General features: G+C 45.2%; 1 long non-coding RNA gene across 1 annotated transcript; it reads right to left on the minus strand.

Annotated features, from left to right (window-relative positions):
• Positions 1–328: 328 nt before the first annotated feature.
• LOC140908306 (uncharacterized) lies at positions 329–14,513 on the minus strand. Its single transcript, XR_012157830.1, has 3 exons — positions 14,450–14,513; positions 1,026–1,104; positions 329–481 (listed from the first exon to the last, which is right to left on the minus strand). It is a non-coding gene; the product is annotated as an uncharacterized lncRNA (long non-coding RNA).
• Between the last annotated feature and the right edge of the window lie 1,693 nt (positions 14,514–16,206).

A 16,206-nucleotide genomic window follows, 5' to 3' on the forward strand; every position in this document is an offset into this window, starting at 1 on the left:
ATCTGTCTGTGAGCCTTTTGGGGAAGACCTTTAAAATGTGTGGATTGCCTAGATAGAATAGATCCTATAGCCCTTCTTATATAAAAACTGGGGTTTCCCGAGTGTCCTTAAGGAATGGTCCTCTAGCTGTGCTCCAGATATTTCATTGGTAGCTATCCTGGCTGGGGTTGAGGTTCAGGGGTAGATGAAGAAACGTAATGCATAAGATACAATGACCTATCTATATTCATACAGGGTAGGACAAAATCCAGAGATTTTTACAAAGTAGGTAGCTGTACAGACTTACCTGCTCTGGCTTCAGCTAACCACTGCCTCATTTTCCCCTCATTCAGGTTGGCTCTCCTGACCTTCCCAGGGTCATCATTGCTACGGCCAAGTGTCATTCCAGGCAGTTTTCTTCAAGTGTAAAACATCAAACAAGAGCAGTTCCTCTGCCGACTCTGGGCTAGAGCAGCCAGTCTTTCCCACTTGCTTCTCTCTGCTGAAATGACAGCATGATATCCTTCAATCCCCCTGATTCAGGTTCTACTGGAGGAGCCCCTCTCAGCCCTGCAGCTGCTCTCCCCTGAGCTCTCTCTGCCCTTTATCAAAAAAACCCCAACACCTGACCCCTTTCCAGCTGATGTAGAACTAGGGAAGGCTGGCCCCAGGACTCCTAGCTCTGACAGGAGCAGGCCCCTGTATTACACTCCCCTTTACATTGATAGAAGTTTCCCTAAATTGGGACCTCAGGATTTGGCCCTCCTTTGTGAAGTGCTTTGGGATGAAAGGTGTCAAATAGAAGATTACTATTTAATAATTAGGTGCATGGTCAAGAACAGTACATTAGTGAAGAATAAAGTTACCCTGAAGATTCAGCACAACTTGCATGCTTGTCTAACCCAATATACAGGTTACTGAGAAGAGACTTGTGCTGAGTGAGATTGGGCTCGTCTTTTTTCCCCCCACCACTAGTTTATACGCAAGATTTTTTTAAAAAAAATCTGGATTAAATGTGGCTATTATGACCCTTTCAGGCCAGATACCAGAATTTGTGCGATTTCCTAGAGGCTGATTTCCTCAGTGTAGTCCTCCTCTGATTGTACAGTCAGCAGTACTTCAAGCCTATGACATTTGTAACGGGAGACAAATACAGTACCATTAATTTAATTTTATTTACATTTCTGAGTCATTTAGGTGGAATAAATTGAACAGAAGTTGATTGAAACTGTCCTGCAGGACTGACTTTAAGCACATTCAGACGCAGAGTGCTTTATAAATAATGGCAGCATTTAGTACACAAAAGACACCCACTTGGACTGAAGGATTTGCAGGAGTTATTAGCAGATGAGGGAAAATAAGCATTGCCAAGAACAGAGCTATGCTGAACTCTTCTGCTATGGAAACCAATTTTAGCTGCAGGCTTGTTTAGCAGACACCCCGCTGCTGAGTGCATTGACTCTCTATATACTCCGCTACATAGTTCTGCCTGCTGACTATATATGGCAGGTGTATGAAGCAGTAAAATACAGGCTGCTGGGGCCTACATTTGAAATGTAAACACTATGCCAACAGGAGGGGTTCTCCTGTAGTTAATCTAGCTCCCAGAGAGGAAATAGAATTCTTCCATCTACACTGAGGAATAGGTCAGCTTAATTACACCACTCAGAGGATTTTTTCATCTCCCTGAGCGATGTAGTTAAGCTGACAATTTTCTAGTGTAGACCAGGCCTAACACAGGCCTGTAGCATAATTACATCAATACTCTGGTAAGCTATTCAAGAGACCCCAGTGTAAGAGGAAAGAGCGGTTTGTCCCAAATCTGTGGGTGGTAGAACACCCCCTTTAGGGTTCATGGGAAGCACACACATGAGAGTCCAAGTATCCCCTGACCCTAGAAGGTGCTGCAGGGCACCTGTTCAGCAGGCTGGTGCTCAGCCCTCCAGCCGAGGCCTCTTGACTGTCTCATCCCCACTTAGGGTCCACAGTGAAACCACAAAAAACAGCCCACAGTCAGCAAACTGGGCTAAAACAAAAGAAAGAGAAAGAAAAATCTGCAAGCAGCAGCTCCCTCCAGGATATAGGCCTCTCTTACTTCAGAGGGGCCCTGGGAGTATCACTGCCCACTTCAGAGACCATTGCAAGTCTGGGTCCTTCCCCGTCCCCTCAGGGATTCTGTACCCTTCTTCTGTGAGGGCAGGAGCTCTCAGGTTATCAGTCCCTTCTTCAGAGCTAGGGAGCTCACTCCATCCCCTTACCAGAGTTGCTCTATTTAAGTGGAGTTCCCTCCTTATAACACCTCCAGTCCTGGCATGATTTGCAGGTGTGGTAAGGGCACAGCTACTGCAGCCCAAAAGCACTCCTTAAACCCTTCTATGCTAGTGCATGGGTTTACGTACCCTGACACAGAGGCGTTATTACCATAGCACCTAGGAGCTATCACTGGGGCCAGGACTTCACTAAGCACTGTACAAACACAGAACAAAACAATGGTCTTTACCCCAAGGAGCTTACAGTCTAAGTATAAGACAAAAGACACCAGACAGACCAGCAGGGGAATACAGGGCAACAATGCTGAGTCAGCAAGACAGGCAATGGTCTCAACACACCATCAGTGTAGTCCTTGTCAAAAGTTTTTTGTAGGCATCGCAAGAGCTCTGAGGAGGGTTTTGAAGAATAATGGGGTCACTTTTCTGATGTTTATAGAGAGCTACTCCCAAGTTCAAGGCAGTGAAGGAGAAAACACAAAGGTACTTTTTTGAAAATTTAATAAGTGGTTGATGGAAGCTGGAAGTATGGCCCAATCAGAGGCAGGAGTTGACACCTCATTAATGAATGAGAGATGATAGGTAGGTGGGGTGTGATGGCTTATACAAACAGCATACTGGACTATGGGGTGTTAATGACCTAATGTGGGCTCAGGTGGCTCTGCCCTATCGCACCTGTCAGGATTGAGGGAGGATTTTAAGAGGGAGAAACCAGCTCAGTTGATAGTAGTAAAGAGTGTAATTTTCATCTTTATGGAGAGCAGGTACATGTAATTAACAGTTTTAAATTGTTGGGTTTAGTGTTTGATAATAAACTAACTTGGAAGACCCATATAGAAACTATTAAAAACAAATGTAAAGGCAGAAATAATCTGCAAAAGAATGATCTGGTGATTAACTGGGGAACAGATAGGACAGTGCTGAGAATGCTATACAGAGCATTAAGAAGATAAGTCATAGATTGACCTGGTGTCAAGCCTTTAGTTCTATGTTCAGATTGGAACATAAAAAAAATTAGATTCAATTAGGCTCAAGTGCTAAGAATTGTGTGTGATGCATTTCTTACAGCACCTCTGTATGTAATGCAGGTAGCTATTAATTTAAGAATGAAAATGTTAGAGCTGACATTTTGGGCTAAAGTTGAGTGAAATAATGCAGATGAGCTTACTGGACAAATATGAGGATTGTTGGGAATTACACAGATGGAATATAGCCTGACACAAACTCAGTCATGCTATAAGGGTTAAAACGTGGGTAAAAGTGTTAAGTGAAAAGGAAATACTAGAAGACATTAAATTATACCTGGAAAATCATCTCTCCAGGTGTGGATTTAGAATTATATAATAAAATAGAGGGAAAGAAAGTCATCCTATAGGATGGATAAAGTTTGAGTTTATATATGGTAAATATGGTCACCATTACCAACTATATACTGACAGCTCTAAAGATGAAAAATCAGGTAACATAGAAATAGCTGTTTGCATCCCTGAGTTTTAAGAAATCTAAAATAATATTTAATTGTTTAGCCATTATGACAGCTGAGCTGGTGGGAATAATATTAGCACTAAACTGATTTACCCAGCTATTATCTTTCTGGATTTATCATCAAGTTTATTGGCAATTAAAAAGGGGTACCTCAGAAAGCAGGAGAGATCTAATCGATATATTGTTTTTGACAACAAAATTAGCATGCTCAGGCATGAACATAGTACTAGCATGGATTCCAGCCCATGCTGGGACACCTGACAAAGAAATAGCAGATAAGGAAATAAAAAATGCTTTGAAAAAATGAAGAAATTGATATAAAAATTCCTTTGAGTTAGCAGGAATTAAAAATTTAGTTTAAAAAAGAATGGCAAAAAATGTGGACCAAGGAGAAAAGAGGAAGAAGATTTTAAGAATTATGCCCCAAAATAGAGGATAAGGTGGTACTCCAAGGTTGTGAAATAAAGTGCTCGTATTTAAAATGTTAACTAGCTACTGCGTTTTGAATAATAATTTATATTTATTGAATAGGCACAAAGACGGATTCTGTAACACACTTGGTTAAAGAAACAGTTGATCACCTGCTATGGGAATACAGGGAGTGTTCCCAGGAAAGAAGGGTTCTTTATGAAGAGTGTAGACACTTTAAAGGTGACAGAATATACTTTGAGGGATTTAGTGAGAGTATCAGGGAAAATGGGGTTACATTTTCTTAAGAAGATAAAGCAGGGTACGAAAGCGTAGTGGCATGAAGGAAAGAATATAGTAGGTGGCGGATACAGACTCAGTAGATGAGTCTGCTTCACCATAAAACAGAAGAAGTTGTTGATGGCAGATGGAGGAGAGAACACATTCAGCCCTCAGCTTCTGGAGAAACTGCTGAATGAAGACAGGAGCTCCCAGATGACTGCTATCTCATGGACCGTCCCTGAGTGAAGTGAAGAGGCAGATGCTGACTCACCTTGACAGGGACCATTCCTCTCTTACCTGTGAGCTCAATTCAGGGCCTTAGCCTGAGTGCTGTCTGAGAGAAGAAAGCCTTAACCCAACTTTGGGATGAGTGATGTGTGTTAATTCCCCTTGGTTTTGTTTGTTGACTATCCTGGAAGGAGACTTTAAAGTGACCTGGCTGGAGGGCCAAGTCACAGGAAGAAGCAGACCACCGCAGTGCTGGAACAACTCTTGGGAGGGGGAATCTGAGGGGGAGAGAGCTGCTATGCAGCACCTGGCTAAAAGGAGGTGCTAGCAGTGAGTCAACCCCTTCCCATGTGGATAGGCTATGAACGACTTCAAAAGTGAAGACATGTAGCTTATAGGGGAGCCAGTGGAGAGATACAAGGGGAGGTGTGGCACAGTGTCAAGGTTCCTCCCCCACTCTGAACTCTAGGGTACAGATGTGGGGACCTGCATGAAAACCTCCTAAGCTTACTTTTACCAGCTTACGTTAAAACTTCCCCAAGGTACAAATTAATTTTATCCTTTGTCCTTGGAATAACCACTGCCATCACCAAACTCTAACTGGGTTTACTGGGAAACATAGTTTGGACACGTCTTTCCCCCCAAAATCCTCCCAACCCTTGCACCCCACTTCCTGGGAAAGGTTTGGTAAAAAGCCTCACCAATTTGCATAGGTGACCACAGACCCAAACCCTTGGATCTGAGAACAATGAAAAAGCATTCAGTTTTCTTACAAGAAGACTTTTAATAGAAATAGAAGTAAAGGAATCACCCCTGTAAAATCAGGATGGTAGATACCTTACAGGGTAATTAGATTCAAAACATAGAGAATCCCTCTAGGCAAAACCTTAAGTTACAAAAAAGACACACAGACAGAAATAGTCATTCTATTCAGCACAGTTCTTTTCTCAGCCATTTAAAGAAATCATAATCTAACGCATACCTCGCTAGATTACTTACTAAAAGTTCTAAGACTCCATTCCTGGTCTATCCCCGGCAAAGACAGAATATAGACAGACACACAGACCCTTTGTTTCTCTCCCTCCTCCCAGCTTTCGAAAGTATCTTGTCTCCTCATTGGTCATTTTGGTCAGGTGCCAGCAAGGTTACCTTTTGCTTCTTAACCCTTTACAGGTGAGAGGATTTTTCCTCTGGCCAGGAGGGATTTTAAAGGGGTTTACCCTTCCCTTTACATTTATGACACACAGTCAGAGTGAAAGGCTAGGGAAATTATCTGTGCAGCTGCATTCTGAATGAACATGAGTGGGGCAAGATTGCATTTGTGAAGACCGGAGAGAAGACTGTTGCCATAATCGAGATGAGAGAGGATGAGAGCTTGGATAAGAATATTACCTGCTAGGACGGATAAGAAAGGTTATATCTTAGAGATTTTTGCAGAAAGAATCGTCAAGATTTAGACAGCCTGCATGGGAGGACCTAGAGAGAGGTCCAAGTTGAAGAGGACATCCAGGTTACAGGTCTGAGGCGCAGGCAGAACAGTGGTGAGGTCCACAGTGATTGAGAAAGGAAGTAGCAGGGTGAGAACATTAAAAGCTCTGTTCTAGCCATGCTGAGCTTGAGGAGTGAGGAGATGTCAGAGACGAGATGACATTTTAGTTTGGACAGGAGACAGCAGAGCAGTAGATCTGTGAGTCATCAACATAGAGAGGGTAGTTGAATTTGTGTGTGTCAGTTAGATTACCCATAGATACAGTGAGGGAGAAGAGAAGGGGACCAAGGACAGAGCCTTGTGGAACCTCCACAGAAAGTTGGAGATGGGATGGAGAAAGATCCTCCAAAGGACATGCTGAAAGAGGGATTATAGCGGTAGGAGAACAACCATGGGAAGACAGAGTCACAGAAGCCAAGGAAGGACAAGATTTGAAGAAGAGGAGCATGATCAATGGTGTCAAAAGGCAATGGTCAGGTCAAGGAGGAGGATGGAGTCCTGGTTCTGACACTGGTGAAAATGCTTTCAGTGGAGCACCAGGGGCAGAAGTCAGAGTGAAGAGGGACTAGGATGGAACTGAAGAGGAGGAACTCCAGACAGGGACTGCAGGCAGCACATTCAATGAGCTGGCAGACGGGGTGGTAGAGCTGGAGTTAGGGTGACCAGATAGCAAGTATGAAAAAATCAGGATGGGGGTGGGTGGTGATAGGCGCTTATAGAAGACAAAGCCCCAAATATCATAGAATCATAGAATATCAGGGTTGGAAGGGACCCCAGAAGGTCATCTAGTCCAACCCCCTTGCTCGAAGCAGGACCAATTCCCAGTTAAATCATCCCAGCCAGGGCTTTGTCAAGCCTGACCTTAAAAACCTCTAAGGAAGGAGATTCTACCACCTCCCTAGGTAATGCATTCCAGTGTTTCACCACCCTCTTAGTGAAAAAGTTTTTCCTAATATCCAATCTAAACCTCCCCCACTGCAACTTGAGACCATTACTCCTTGTTCTGTCATCTGCTACCATTGAGAACAGTCTAGAGCCATCCTCTTTGGAACCCACTTTCAGGTAGTTGAAAGCAGCTATCAAATCCCCCCTCATTCTTCTCTTCTGCAGACTAAACAATCCCAGTTCCCTCAGCCTCTCCTCATAAGTCATGTGTTCCAGACCCCTAATAATTTTTGTTGCCCTTCGCTGGACTCTCTCCAATTTATCCACATCCTTCTTGTAGTGTGGGGCCCAAAACTGGACACAGTACTCCAGATGAGGCCTCACCAATGTCGAATAGAGGGGAACGATCACGTCCCTCGATCTGCTCGCTATGCCCCTACTTATACATCCCAAAATGCCATTGGCCTTCTTGGCAACAAGGGCACACTGCTGACTCATATCCAGCTTCTCATCCACTGTCACCCCTAGGTCCTTTTCCGCAGAACTGCTGCCTAGCCATTCGGCCCCTGGTCTGTAGCGGTGCATTGGATTCTTCCGTCCTAAGTGCAGGACCCTGCACTTATCCTTATTGAACCTCATCAGATTTCTTTTGGCCCAATCCTCCAATATGTCTAGGTCCTTCTGTATCCTATCCCTCCCCTCCAGCGTATCTACCACTCCTCCCAGTTTAGTATCATCCGCAAATTTGCTGAGAGTGCAATCTACACCATCCGCCAGATCATTTATGAAGATATTGAACAAAACCGGCCCCAGGACCGACCCCTGGGGCACTCCACTTGACACCGGCTGCCAACTAGACATGGAGCCATTGATCACTACCCGTTGAGCCCGACAATCTAGCCAGCTTTCTACCCACCTTATAGTGCATTCATCCAGCCCATACTTCCTTAACTTGCTGACAAGAATACTGTGGGAGACCGTGTCAAAAGCTTTGCTAAAGTCAAGAAACAATACATCCACTGCTTTCCCTTCATCCACAGAACCAGTAATCTCATCATAAAAGGCGATTAGATTAGTCAGGCATGACCTTCCCTTGGTGAATCCATGCTGGCTGTTCCTGATCACTTTCCTCTCATATCAGGACTGTCCCTACAAAATCGGGACACCTGGGTCACCCTAGTTGGAGTGGATGAGGCAAGTAGCATCGAGGGTGAGGTATTTTAAGATGTCAAGTATCAGGAGGTAGTCATGTTAGTCTGTATCCACAAAAACAACAAGGAGTCTGGTGGCACCTTAAAGACTAACAGATTTATTTGGGCATAAGCTTTCGTGGGTAAAACACCACTTCTTCAGATGCATGGAATGAAAATTACAGATGCAGGCATTATTATACTGACACATGAAGAGAAGGGAGTTACCTCACAAGTGGATAACTAGTGTTGACAGGGCCAATTCGATCAGGGTGGATGTTGTCCACTCTCAACAACAGATGAGGAGGTGTCAATTCCAGGAGAGGCAAAGCTGCTTTTGTAATGAGCCAGCCACTCCCAGTCCCTATTCAAACCCAAATTAACAGTGCTAAATTTGCAAATGAATTTTAGTTCTGCTGTTTCTCTTTGAAGTCTGTTTCTCAAGTTTATTTTGTTCAAGTATAGCTACTTTCAAATCTGTTATAGAATGTCCAGGAAGATTGAAGTGTTCTCCTACTGGCTTTTGTATGTTACCATTCCTGATGTCCGATTTGTGTCCATTTATTCTTTTACGTAGGGACTGTCTGGCTTGGCCAATGTACATGGCAGAGAGGCATTGCTGGCACACGATGGCATGTATAACATTAGTAGACGTGCAAGTGAATGAGCCCCTGATGGCGTGGCTGATGTGGTTGGGTCCTCTGATGGTATCGCTAGAGTAGATATGGAGACAGAGTAGGCCATGGGGTTTGCTACAGGGATTGGTTCCTGGGTTAGTGTTTCTGTGGTGTGGTGTGTAGTTGCTGGTGAGTATTTGCTTCAGGTTGGGGTGCCACCAGACTCCTTGTTGTATTTTAAGATGGGAGGGATGCTTGTAGTATGAGGGGAAAGAGCCGGTGGCAACTGAAAGGTTAAGGAGGAGGTAACAGAGGAGATGAGAGTGGGCATGAGGGTGATCAGGAGATGGGGTGGGATGGGATCACTGGGGCAGGTGGACTGGTTAGAGGAGGAGAGCAGCTGAGAAACTTTTGTGTCTGTGGTGGAGGAGGAGAGAGTTGTGGGGGGAGGGAAGGTACAACCAGGAGAGAGAAAAGGTCACATCCTTTTTTGTCAGTTTTCTCTTGAAAGAGATTGACAAGATCCTGTGCAGAGAGAGCGGAGATTGGAGGAAGGAAGGGTTTGAGGAGCGAGTCAAAGGTTCTGGGGTGAAGGGTTTCTTTTTTCATGAGTCTGAGCCCCTCTCCCAAGCCCCCTATGTGAGCTGGGAGTCCCTCCCTCCCTGATGGTGTCTGAGCCCCGCTCCCTGCTCTAGTGTGTGCACCAAAATCTGGGGGGCCCTGCCCACCTTTGAGGGTATACCCTATCCCCCCCTCCCCACACCTTGTCCCTGTCATGTGAACCATGTTCGGGGGGTGGGCTTGCCTTTCTGAACAGAAATGAACAGACAGGCCAAGTGTGGGGTATGACAGAGGAGGCTGATACGATACTAGGCCTTTCTGAGCCCCACTCCCTGACCCCTTCATAGGATCTGAGAGTCACTGCCCCCTGGTGGTGTCTGAATATTGTTTCTTGCCCCTCTGTGTGTGCTGGGAACTGGGAGCCCTGCTAGCAACTACATTGAAAACCTCTCAAAGCATGACAATTCTCCCTGTTCCACTATACCACAATGAACAGGATGGGGGAGGAGCACTGAGGAATCACATGGCAATTGTGTGGCCAAGTAGAAAGACCACAGGACGAGGACTATGCCTAGCTCTGGCACTGGCCAGCTGGGTGGACCTTGCCACGTCACTTCATCTCTGTGTGCCTCAGTTTCCCATCTGTAAAATGAGAATGATGTAAAGTTCTTTTGCAATCTAATGATGAAAAGCACTGTGCAAAAGCTCAGACTTTTGATTTTTACCTAGCCACAGTAACACATCAACTGCAAGCCTAGGGGAGAACTACACATGCCTGAATAACCACTAACTCCTCCCAACAAACATTTCATTCTGTTTAAAAACAAAAACAAAAGAACACTAGGAAATTAAATGGCAAAAAATATTAAATGGCAAATTCAAGTTGCCTGGTGATAGCTTGTGCCCTTCCACAATGTCGAGTTCAGCCAAACTCAAACTTCTGAGAAGCCAAGAAATACAGATTTAAGGTAAACTCCCATGCAACCTTAACTCTGACCTCTTTGAGTGATGCCCCACAGCATTCAACACACACATTCTCTGGGATCCCTCCACCATAATAGCAGGAGCAGGATAAAGAATCAACAAAATATGGTAGCAGAAGTGGATATTGCAGGGTGGGACAGGAGCAGAATTTTTAAAAATGTTGTTTGCAGTGTGGGAGAACCTGCAGGATCCCAGTTTCATCACACCCCTCCCACCCTGTTTGCACACCACTGCTGTAGCTCAAGAAGAAAACATCTGCAAAGTACCAGGGCCCCCTATTTTTTCCCCATAGTTCACACATTGGTGAAAAGGCAGCTGGGATTGTGGTCCTGAGATTCAATTAAGTTGAAGTAGAGTTGTTTAGCTAGGAAGATGGCAGAACTGAAGGAGGGGATCACTAATTTGTAATGGAAGAAGTCAGCCTGGTCACAGGACTTCTGCCAGAGATGCTCTGCAGCATGGGTGCAGGAAGCAGCTGTTGAGATAAGCCAGGACTGGAAGTTGACAGGGCAGATTTTGTGATTTGGTGGGGGGAAGGGAAGGGAAAGAGTCCAAGGTGGAGGACAGTGACACATGGAAAGAATTAACAACCCCATTAAGGGAAGAAAGGGCAGCAGCAAGGGGAGGGCTGAGAGCAAACAAGAAGTTATCAGTGCTAATAGACTGGAAGTCACGGAAAGGCCAAGTGACAGGGGATGATGGAGGGGGCTGATGTGATACTGAAAGAGACCAGGTGATGGTCAGAAAGAGGAAACTCAACAAAAGAAAGATCAGAGAGAGTAGTGCTTGGGGAAGACCAAGTCAAGCAAATGGCCCTTTTGGTGAATGGGGGAGTTAAACTAGGGCTGCAGGTCAAATGAAAACAGGAGGATGAAATGTACAGTGAAGGGATCAGGTGGGTCATCAACATAGCAGTTGAAGTCACTGTGGTGGAGACTGTGAGGAGAGGAAGGCTGATGGGGAAGAGTTGGGTGGATAGTAGATGAAGGCAACGTAGAGTGGGAGAAGAGTGGAGATTTGGACGCAGTGCTATTTTGAAAAAGTGGCAAGGGGAAGGAGGGCAGGGCTGGAAGCAGCTGGAACAGGAAAGGAGAAGCCCAACACCCCCCACCATCCAATAAAGCACAGGGAGTATGAAGGAGAGGCCTCAGAGTGGGCAGCTGCAATGGCAGTGTCAGATGAAGGGATCTTGTCCTCTGAGACCTTTTTAGAGATGGAGTATGAGCTCCAGAAACAGGAGGAGAAGGGGTGGGGGGAGGAGTGGTGGGGTGGGAAGTTAGGTGACTGGTGTCAGGAGAGGGGCAGAGATGGTGGGGAAGGGTGTGGGAAGTCAAGAGAGCAGGAATGGAGGCAGAACTAGGGGTGGGGCAAATTTCACCAGAGGAAGGAAGCAGCAGAGATGGGTCGGGATGTGACATCTGGATTTGTGCTCATGGGAGATCAGGATGGAGAGGAGTGATGCAAGAGCAGGATCAGGACGGGGAATGGAGAGGACATGGTGGAGCTAAACTCAACTATGCCTGATCCTCCACTGGCATAAGGTTCCTGAGGGACCATATACCAGCGAGGGGAGTTAGGGCTGCGAAGTGACTTGTGCCAGAGCCAGCTGCTGTGAATCAGAGAGCCACAACTGGCTCCATTTACTGCCCCCATTCCATCCAAGCAGAGCTCAGACAGGGTGGAGAATCAGGGCCCAAGGCTCATCTTTCGTAGTCTGCTATTCTAACCACTTACATGATACCCCTTGCAATGTAAATAGTGTACAGCATGCTAGAGCTACTAATTTCATAGGCCTTAATTTTGGGTGCTCAACTTGAGACACCATGTACCCAATGTTTTTCAAATATTCTGAGGACCTGCAGCTCCCCTGAAATTGAGGGTGCCCAACACTTGGGGGAAAAAATCAGACCTTACATGTCTCACCTTTTGCACCCAAAAACTGTAGCACTCAAAATTATTGACCCTTTCTTATATTTCTGGCCTAGTGTTTTTGAACCAGAACCACTGACCATGAGAGATGCATACATTGACTTTGATAAATAAACTTGCACTCTATTTGTTCCTCTGTTGAAGAGAGTCCCATAAACCATATAAGAATCACTGTAGTTGACGCCATATGCGGTGGGAAGGGACAGTTCCCTAGCAAACTGGAGGAGGAAGTGGGCTTTTTCACCACTAATGCTCCTGATTTTCCAGGGATAGAAATGAGTTAAATGGGTCTCTGAGGTCACAGCATCTTCATGGGTGGCTGGTAGGTAGAAAACCATTTATCTCCTATCTAGGTATTTACATGGCACCTATCTCCATAGAATCCAAGCATTTTCACAAACATTAATGCATTTATCCTCAACACCCCTGTGAAGTAAGTAAATATCATTATCCCCACTTTTACACCTAGGGCACTGAGATACAGATATACCTAGACACTTGTCCAAGCTGACACAGGGAGTCTGTGGTGTAGGGTGGACTTGAACCCCAATTGCCTCCATCTCAAGCTAATGCCTTAACCATAAGACCCTCCTTTCTCTTTTTGTTGGAAGTGGAAGACAGTATCTAAGCCACGTCTCTGACACATTTTTCCGTTCTGACCATCACCACTTTTCTCTTCTCTGAATTTATGATGATCCAGCTGCTGATCTTTAGGCACTGATGTGGTGATGCAGGTTCATCTGTGGTGAAGGACATACACTACTGGATGCTGTTGGTAGCGGAGTCGGTGGTGTCTTACCCCCTCTCAAAGTGATCTCATGTACCATTGAAAAGGAAGGAAATAGGATGGATCACTGCTGGACCCACTAGGCAGGACACTGGGGGGTTGGAGTTAGCCTTTACTACTCTGGGGGTCCTGTTGATTGGAACAGTAAGACCCTAGGTGGTCTGATCATAAGTTAGGTACAGGGAGGGGTTGCCCTACCCCAGGAAGAGAGAAATAGAAAAAGTGGGGCTGTGGTTTCTATCCATTGCCTGGAGGAACATCCTACTGTCATGCTACTAGGGTTGTTTGTACTGTTCCAGTGTGAAGCCTGACTGAAGCCCAGTAGTTGCCCCAGAGAGTATCAGAACTGTGGTCCATCTAGTCTAGCAAGCTCTGTGGCAGTGATCATTAACATACAAGAAACTCAGCAGTAGACATTTATGGAATAGCCTGCCCATAGAGCAAGGGTTTTTTTTAATTTTTTTCACGTACTGATCAGCTTAGGCCCTGAAGCAGGAGCGTTTATATCCTTTTATGACAAAAGAAAGAAAAGTTATTCTATTTAATAAGAACATCTACAATTACATTACCCATAGAAATGTCTAATCCTTTTTTGAGTCCTACTAATCTCTTAGGCTTAATGTTATCTTATGGGAATTAGTTAATTATGCACTGCATAAAAATTTATTTCCTTTCATCAATTTTAAATGTTGTTGCCTTTCAATTTCATTGACTGTCCCCTTGTCTTTTTAGTATGGGAGGGTAAATAAGAGTCTCAAATTTATCTTCTCTCTGTCATTCATTATTTTGCATACATATATCATGTCTACTTTAGAGAAGGTATGAATAAGAGGAAATAGTCCAGACTTTTTGGCCTTTCTTCACACAGATGTCTTTCCAAACCTCTAATAATGTCCACTACCATGTATCTGAAAACCCCCTATTTGTGCTATACTTTTCTTGAAATAGCAGGACCAGAAGAGAGCACAGGTGATTCTGTGCCAATTTCTATAATGGCATTACAACAGTTCCAGTATTTTCTAAACAATTCTTTATGTATACTAACATTATTGTTTTTTACCACTGCATATTGAAGAAGTTTACGTTATTGAGTAGTTTAAATTATCCCTTCCAACTTGCATTGTCTGTGTTTGTCAATAATGGTTTTCATCTGCCATTGTGCTATCCATTCACAAGGTCCCTCTGCAGTTCCTCACAGTCTTCTGTAGATTTAACTAATCTCAACAATTGTGTCAGATACAGATGTTGCCACCTCACTGTTAATTCCCTTTTCCCAATCATTAATAAATATATAAACACTGGCCCATGTATGGAACTGTGAGGCACCTCCAGGGGTGAAAGTAAGTAAAAGGACTTACCACGCTGGAGTCCTGAGCAGGGAGCGTGGCCTTAACCGGAAGAGGCAGGGCTTTTGAATATCACGGCCCTTTAAATCAAGATTTAAAGGCCCCGGGGCTCCAGCTGCAGCTGGGAGCCCCGGAGCCTTTAAATCACCCCCGGAGCTACCAGCTGCAGAGGCGGCTGGGAGCCCCAGAGCTAAGGGGTGATTTAAAGGGCCTGGGGCTCTGGCCGCTGCTACTGCAGCAGAGCTCTGGCCCTTTAGATCAGCGGGGCTCTGGCGGCGCTTTAAAGAGCCTGGGGCTCCGGCCGCTGCGGGGAGCCCCGGGCCCTTTAAATCACCGCCAGAACCCTGCCACCGCTACCCCGAAGCTCCAGCAGTGGGGCTCGGGTGGCGCTTTAAAGGGCCCGGGGCTCCCTGCAGTGGCCGGAGCCCTGCTACCGCTACCCCAGGGCTCCGGCAGCGGGGCTCGGGAAGCGATTTAAAGGGCCCTGGGCTCCAGCCACCACAGGGAGCCCCAGGCCCTTTAAATCACCAACCTGGGGAAGCCAGTCCAGTCTGGCACGGCATACTGGCTCTTCCTGGTATGCCGTACCAGTTTACTTTCACCTCTGAACACGTCACTGCAGAAAACTAGTTACTTATTCCCATTCTGTTTCCTATCTCTTAGTTTCTGATCTACTACCAGACTTTGCCTCTCACCCCATAGCTACTTAGTTTCTTGAATAGCCTCTTGTCAGGGAATTTGTCCAAGGCTTTCTAAAATTCAAAATAAATTTCTCACCTCACCAATACTAAGTTGTCTACCATGCTAGCTTCCTGAAAGTAGTGGTGCTAAAGGCTAGTTCTTGCCTGAAGTTAGAGAACTGGTATGGGGCATAATATAGAAACAACAGAGGGCTGGATTCAATACAAACCTTCCTCTGGCTCCCACACAAGGTTGATTCCATTAATATTTTTTGCAGGGCTTATACAGAAAGCCGAACACCCTTTTCAGCGAACCTAGCTGTAAACTGATCACAAGCCAAAGATGAGTCCCCTCTCTGCAGCTGTCTGAACCATTAGAGAGGCATGTGTTGTGCATGCCTTTATTTTTCTGGTTTTAATCTGCAGTGTGCTGACAGCTTCAGGAAGATCCCTCTTAATGGACTTTAGTAGCAATGCAGCACTAAACTTATATAGCACCTGCCATGCCAAGGCATCCCAGCGGACTTTCCAAATAATAGAGTTTCAAGCTTCTGCTTTCACGTGCCAAAGGCAAAGCTCAAGAGGACAAAATTAAGTTTGGATTTTAAAACACTGACGGGCTTGGCATTATTAATTTCAAGGGGGGAATTTATCGCTGCTAGAGAGGATTGTGAGGGAGAAGCCAAGGGGAGGATTAGCACAGAAAGCTCTGAATCAACTTGTAACCATATACACGGATTGGAATCATTCACACCCCGGTGACAAACTCTCACCATTCGGTTATTGCTTATTTACAGGCAGTTTAGCCTGACACAGGTAAAACACAGGCAGTGAGTAGTACTTTACATGCACTAGAGCACCACTTGAAGTTTTCAGATAGCCGCTTTCATGAACGGATCTCAAAGCACTTTATAACCAACACTCATGAGTTAGCCTCTCTTTGCGCCCCCCCCCAAAGGAAAAGTATTATTATCCCCATTCCACAGACTGCAAAAGTGAGGCATAGAGCAGTCACGAGTCCAAACAAATCACTAGTAGAAACTCAGGAATTCTGGTTCTGACCATCCTCTTCTAATCATAAGACAACAA

The sequence above is a fragment of the Lepidochelys kempii genome, chromosome 3 (assembly GCF_965140265.1).
Source record: "Lepidochelys kempii isolate rLepKem1 chromosome 3, rLepKem1.hap2, whole genome shotgun sequence".
NCBI lineage: Eukaryota > Metazoa > Chordata > Testudines > Cheloniidae > Lepidochelys > Lepidochelys kempii.